Here is a 7,291-nt window from a genome sequence, read left to right as displayed (position 1 = left end):
AAATTACATGTGTGTGTTTATCTGGAAGGTATGTAATAAATAATTAAAAGATTAAAGTTCATCCTTGGTGAAATTATAGATTCCTTAGACAAACTAATTTTGTACTTTGTCCTGTAATAAGTATTGCTTTGTAGTGATGAATACATTTTTTATAAAAATTAATATATATAAAAGGATACTGACCCAGTTCACATAAAAGTTAAGAAAGAAGCATTTTTCCTGATCCAACCAGTCATATCTATGACAAACTTTGCAAATATCTTCAGAACAATCTTTCTGGACTGGCTGACATGCTTTTCCTTTCTCTCTAAAAAGCTGAAAGACAATGCAGACTAGGCACAATTTTTTCGTAGAGCTTTATTTTTCAAACCACACTTTAATTTATAAAACAACAACAAAAAACACCATAGATTTTTCTTCTTGAAAGAATAAAGAATTTTTATTTAGGTGATTTTATAATAGAGTAATAACTCTAAAGTTAAATACATAAAAATAATTAACCATTCTCTTCCATCACTGTCAAATTGGAACATGAATTTCATCTTTTATGTGATGTTGGAAAGAATGATTTCTTCAAGGTACCTGAAAGCAACAACCAGTAGAAGCCTCTGCAAGAAAAGCAGACTTTGTTAGTATGCAGAAAAACTTGCTACATCTGACTGATTACAAGTAATCCGAGCAAATAACAGATAATCAGGATCAATTTCTCTCTAAGCAGACCAGCAGATAACCACAAAGTTAGTAAATTTGACTCATGGTTTAAAAGGCTAAGTTTATCCAATTATCCATAGCAATAATGTTAAGAGTATTTATAACCGTCAATTACAGAACGACAAAGCATTAGGATAAATTCCCATCCTTGTGAATAATTTTTTTCCTATCGTATCTTGACCAGTTGTACTGATCCAGCAAGAGTTGAAATTTAAAACCAATCAATTTGAGACCTTTGTTAACAGGACCCAAACTAATATGGATCACTGAAATTAGTGGATGTTTTTTCTTAAATCCAACTTCCTCCTCCACTGACTCTCTTTATCAAAACAGCCAATAAGCCAAACTGCAAGATAACCAGAGCTTGCCTTTTGCCTCTGGTTGAAGTGCTTAATTAGAGTGCCCTAAATATAGACCCAGAAGAAAAGAATCTGTATCATCACAAAAACTGCCCTTAAGCTAACAGCTAAATTATTTAGAATCTGCTATACTCATCAGAAGATGAAAACCACAACATGTTAACAGAAAAACTTCAAACCGGAGCTGTCAAACTTGCACAAAACCATTGTTAGACCTGGAATAAAGTGAAAGTAGAAACATCACTAAATTTCATTTAGTTTGTCTGGCAAAGTGAGTTGACTCCATAAACTTCAGCCTTACATACCTCCTCACCTGGATACATTAGCCCAAAGTTGTAGGAAGAAAATACGGCTAACTCCTAATAGGGCATATATAACTGACACAATATCTTTAATCACATTTTTTTCAGAATTCTACCTGCCTACAACTCACTGTTTGAATTACAAATTACTTAGGGTGAGGAGAAGCACTGAAAAATTTATATCATGTAAGCTCCAAGAAAATTTTCTTTGACAATTTCCATCTGGCACATTGCATTTGACAGTGGCAACCCTCATTCTCTTGTATGATGTAATGTATCATGACTGGTATAATCCAGGCAGATCATCTCAAAGGAGCACTCTGCCAAGAACATCCCATGGGAAGTAACTTTCTTCATGGGTAATGAATGTATAACAGATAAATCCTATATTTTATGTTCCCTGACATGATATGGCCTACAGCGATGACATACAAAGCATTTTTGTCAAATTATTTTATTTTTGTCATTTGGCTATTTAGTAATTATGTATAATTATGTATAAAGAAATATTCTAATATCATAGTTATATCATATGTATAAAATAAGTAGATCATAAAGCTCAGGCTGGATGTGGAGTGAGAGCAGGGAAAATTCTTAGGAAAATCGTGTTATACAATATTAGGTTCATAATATTGTATAATTCTTTTTAACTCGAGAAACATTTTATAACTATCACAGATAATTGACATCAAAATTAACCAAATTGCCTGTCTCCACAACCCAAATTCACTGAGTAAATATTCAGCTCTTCAATTTACCTATTGTTTTCATTATCCATTACTGTAGAACAGACTACCTCAAATGTTAGGGGCTTAAAACAACATTTATTATCTCACAGTTTCTCTAGATCAAGAATCCAGGTATAACTTAGGTGAGTATTCCAGCCCTGAACATCACTCAAGACCCAGGATTCACTTCCAAGGTCATTTATGTGGTGGTTGGCAGGATTCAGATCTTAGAAGGCTCTTGTACTCATTCATGCCTCATTTCTCATGAGCTATTGGCTGGATGTTTCCCTCAATTCCTTGTCAGGTAGGCTCTCCAAAGAATAGCTCATAAAATGGCCATAGCAAGAGAGAGTGTAAGAGAATGATAGCAGCTCAAACACAGAAGCAATATTCCATCAATTTAGCCATTTGCTGTTCATTAGAAGCAAGTCATTAGGTCCAGCTCACACTCAAAGGGATTCCATGAAAACATGAATACCAGGAAGTAGAGTTCATTCATTGAGAGGCATGTCAGAAGCTACCTACCCTTCACTCACACTGTTGTTATAAAAATGAATAGTCTGAAAAATATTTTTATTCATTTAATTAACATATATTAAATCATGACTCCTTGTTAGAGAATCACACATGAAAAGAAAGTGATCTGTTTTACAAAAAAACCTACTGATTTCAGCAGCAAAAAGTCTAAACCTCAAAGGAGAAAGTAAAGTCAGATCCTAATGTAAAATACGTATCATTTTTGCAGGATCATTCTTTTTGGCTCTTTACTTCAGTCATCCATGTCACATTTCTTCCTTTCCTTGGCAAGATGATGCCAAAATTAATACCTAGTGCTGAGAGAATTGGTGATCCTTCAGTATTATATGGTTACCACAGGCTCACTATTGAAATGGGCAGCATCAGAGTCAAAAGTTCATACTGAGAGGCACCTACTTCCATTTACAGTCAAAAGAGCAGGATTTTCCTTCACTTATTTAATAACATACAGTGAAATAATATATAGATAACACTAATATGTCCACATGATGACTAATTCATAATCACTCCTTATTGTCAGCCATGCACTGCTCTAAAGCACTTACCTACTAATACACATTCATTTACATATATACTTATTAATATATGGATATCTACATGTAAATTCAAGAAGTCTCTATTAATTGATGGCTATTAATATTCCTGAGATACTTACAGTGCAATTAGATGAAAATTACTCAACTTTCAAAGCCTAGAGTTTCTGCCAATCCCCTTCAATCAGCACTGAGACCCACTAAGTATCAAAGATGTCAAGACAATTACATAATAAATATAAAGTGATTCTGCTTACTTTGTACTCAACTAGACAGGTTTACACACATTTCGAATTTACTTCTTCTGAGTGAATAAAATAGTATGCTTGGAGAGCTGGTTACTTTATTGCTGCTGAGAAAATTATTTTTAAATTCCTAGCATTGCTTTTTTAATCCCGAATTATTTGGTTTTGTTCCCTCAACAATAATACATAGACAGATTCTGGTAGAACATTTGAATTGTTTTTGTTTTTTCTGGTACAAAATTTATATTAATATTATATAAAATATACCCTAATATGTATGTAGTGTCTTTTTAAACTTAAAAAAGTAAAATAAATGCTGTGTCATCAGATCTAAATTTAATTGAATATCTACTACACTTAAGGTGCTTTACTAATGCTAAAATGTGCTTCAAATTTTTCCACTTTTAAAAGTTCTGCAGTTTGTTAGAAACTTCAATACAAATAAATTCATGTGTTGATTTTAAATAGCAGCAATATAAGAAAACCAAAACTCAGCCTTTTATACATTGAGAATTCTAATAGGCAAGCTGAAAAAGAATATCTTACCACTTGCCTTAAATATTACCTAGCTAGTGGATAGTTATGCAATAACAGAATCGCCATTCTCCCACATTCATAGGTGTATTGTGCATATATTTTTTTCTTCATAAAGGGAGCCATTTCACTCTGAGCACCACCTATGTTTATAGAGAAGACAATTTCTACCACTACTTTCTTTTGCAAAAATAAATGTATGTGTATATGTATTACTATATTCCACATCCTCATTTTCAGATTACACAAATAAGTTCTTATTTAGTAAACGTATAATCCTAGTTTTTTTTCCTGCTCTTCTCAATGAAACATTTGGAGATACACATTAGCAGATGTGACTGCTTGTATGGCATTGAGGAATGTCCATGTTAAAGAACAAAAGCAGAAAAGGACATTTCAGAGAATGAAGAAAAAGGATTCTTTAGAGAAGTCAAAGATGTTAGTAGAGAATGTAGAATTAAGAAAAGAAATAGCTTTCCAAGGTCTTCTGGTGAATTTTATTGCAGATTTATTTCACTTAAACATAGTATCTGCTAAAATGAGTTAGAGATGAAACAGACTGCCAGCCTGCACCACCAAGCCCTGACTCATCTCAGCACCTAAACTGCCTGGAGGTCTATGGCAAATTAGACTCCAAAATTCATATGGAAGTACAAAGGATCTAGGATAGCCAAAACAATTTTGAAAAAGAACAACATTGGAGGACTTATACTACCTGACTGCAAACTTACTATAAAGCTACAGTAATCAAGACAGTGTAATATATATAGCTCAATGGGACAGAATAGAAAATCTAGGGGAAAAAAAATCTCATACCTATGGTCAATTAATTTTTGACAAGGTGTCAAGGCAATTCAACGGGAGAAAGGACAGCATTTTCAACAAATGGTGCTAAGGCAACTGCATATTCATATGCAAAAAAAAATAAACCTATACTTTAACCTCACACCATGCATAAAAATAAACCCACAATGGATCAAAGACCTATGTGTAAGAGCTAAAACTATAAAATTTCCAGAAAATAACATAACAGAAAATTTCTTTGACCTTGAGTTTAACAAAGATGTCTTAGAAATGACACAAAAAGCATAATCCATAGAAGAAAAAATTGATTTAAATTGAACTTTATTAAAATTAAAAACTCTTAACATGTCAAAAGATATAATTTTAAAAGAAAAAAAGATAGAATTAAGAAAGTGAAATATCAACTCAGATTGGGAGAATACTTCCAAAGTTTGAATTATATGGTACGTAAACTATAGTTGAATAAAATTGTTTAAAAAAAATCCTCAAGGGATCCCTGGGTGGCGCAGTGGTTTAGTGCCTGCCTTTGGCCCAGGGTGCGATCCTGGAGACCCGGGATCGAATCCCGCGTCGGGCTCCCCGTGCATGGAGCTTGCTTCTTCCTCTGCCTCTCTCTCTCTCTCTGTGCGACTATCATAAATAAATAAAAATTAAAAAAAAAATCCTCAAACCAGGGCTTGTGAATACCCAGAGGTACAGGATTAAACATTCATTTTATTCAATGATAATTTCGTACATTAATGTCAAACATTATTGTTTCATGAAAACAAATATACGTGCTGTAGATATTGGTAATGAATGAAAACAACCCAAATGAGAACAGAGGATATTTATTCAAAGCTTGCTATAACAAGGTAATCAGCACCCCCATCACTTGGGTTTAGAGGAAACTCAAAGGCAGTCATGGCTATGGAAAAGCTTTGTCAAGAAAAAAGGGAAGCCTCCAGGTATGCTCTGATTGGAAACTGTTGCTATGGTAGAGGTAGAAGCAGACTAATTAAAAATGAACCATCCTAGGTAATAGGTTTGGAGAGCATATCTGGCCTTATTTGCCCAGTCCTGAGTTGGAAGTTGGGGCAAAAAGAGGAAACTTGACAGTTACTGACTAAGCCTTCACCATCTTGGGCTGTTGGGTGGGTTGTGGTTTGGTTTCCGGAACAGGCTGCTAAAGAAATTGTGGTCTGGAATCAGGTTTCTTACATGGGTCAGAATCCTATTGTCATATATGCTTTGGAAACTGTCTCTTTCTATCTTCAGTCTCTCAAGTTAAATGCCAAATCTGACAAACAAAAGACAAACATTGCATGAGGTCAGATAGACCATACTTCACTCCTTCTTTCTTCCTCTTTTAAAAGCTCTTCACACTTCATGCAAACAGACCTCCGGCAATTGGCTCTACTAGTTTTTCAGATCATCTAAAATTGTCTTAAATTCAAGCTGATGTTACTACCTCTTCTTCCAAGTTTGCCATGTATTTTTGATGAGGGGGACAACAGCTTATATTTATAGAAAGCCCTCCTGAAGCACCTGGTCTCTTAATTTCCTCCCTCTATACAAAAAGTGTTATCAGCCATTCTGCAAGAGTTAATTTAATCCCATGTTATGAGAAAATTACCATCATCATGCCATTTCAAAAATAGGGAAAGTGAGTCTTGGTAAGGTTAGATCATTTATCCAAGACTACCAGATGCATGACCAATCAGGAGTTCCACCCTAGGTTTGTGTGACTGCAGAGCCACATCTTCAACCACAATATTGCTTATTGGAGAAAAAGCAATGATGTATCTACTTGGGGATATTCCTTCTTGATTCAAGTATAGCAAATATAGTCTCACCTCACTCTTTGGCATGTTCCGTGAATGCCCTCAAGTTCTGTTGTCATCAGCTATTTGCCCTTCAAAGCACACCTGGCCCATAAAACATGCCTTAGGCATTTTTTTTCTCAGACTTTGAAGTGAAATTCCTACAAAGATTATATTTCTACCAAAATCCCTACAAAATTCCTACAAATTCTCATGATCTCTGTTAGTAATGTTAGTGGCACCCAGTTTCTTAACTCTTACTCATTTGTCTGAAATAAGTACCAATTTATAAAGATACAGTCAAGAAAGTTACTATATCTAATTTTATTGGATTGGTTATTTGGATTTCCACATGTGCCACTGAAAGCAGCAACCCAGAAAGTTTTCAGAAATCCTGGTTGAAGAAAGGAGGTCTAGAAGCATTTTCTCTCTTAGACATTTTCACCCCCTACCTGTTTCCTTTAGGGGTCCCTGCATACCCACCTCCCACCCAACCCATTCACACTCAACCCATTATTAAAATATAGGAAGGTGGGGTGCCTGGGTGACTCAGCCAGTTAAGTGTGTGGCTCTTGATCTCACCTCAAGTCTTGATCTCAGGGTCACGCCTTCAAGCCTGGCACCAGGCTCCACCCTGAGTGTAGAGCCTACTGAAAAAAATAAAATAAAACAAAGGAAGGTGGATCAGGTTATTGAAAGTATTCTCCGGGTATCATTGTTCCATATATTACGCTGC

General features: G+C 34.9%; 1 protein-coding gene across 6 annotated transcripts in view; it reads right to left on the bottom strand.

The window, feature by feature from the left end:
* Nucleotides 1-411: 411 nt before the first annotated feature.
* The window catches only part of CDC73 (cell division cycle 73), a 253,894-nt gene continuing 247,014 nt past the window's right edge, over nt 412-7,291 (bottom strand). The window contains exons 24-25 of one of the 6 annotated variants that reach the window (XR_013374103.1): nt 7,138-7,205; nt 412-6,032 (exon numbers count right to left, since the gene is read on the bottom strand). The gene's annotated coding sequence lies outside the window, so the exon portion shown is untranslated. Of the gene's footprint in view, nt 7,206-7,291 lie in introns of all 6 variants that reach the window. The other 5 variants (XR_013374106.1, XR_013374105.1, XR_013374107.1 and 2 more) reach the window with 5 other exon arrangements.

Source organism: Canis aureus, chromosome 38 (genome assembly GCF_053574225.1).
Source record: "Canis aureus isolate CA01 chromosome 38, VMU_Caureus_v.1.0, whole genome shotgun sequence".
Classification (NCBI taxonomy): domain Eukaryota; kingdom Metazoa; phylum Chordata; class Mammalia; order Carnivora; family Canidae; genus Canis; species Canis aureus.
This window is presented reverse-complemented; position numbering and strand designations above follow the sequence as displayed.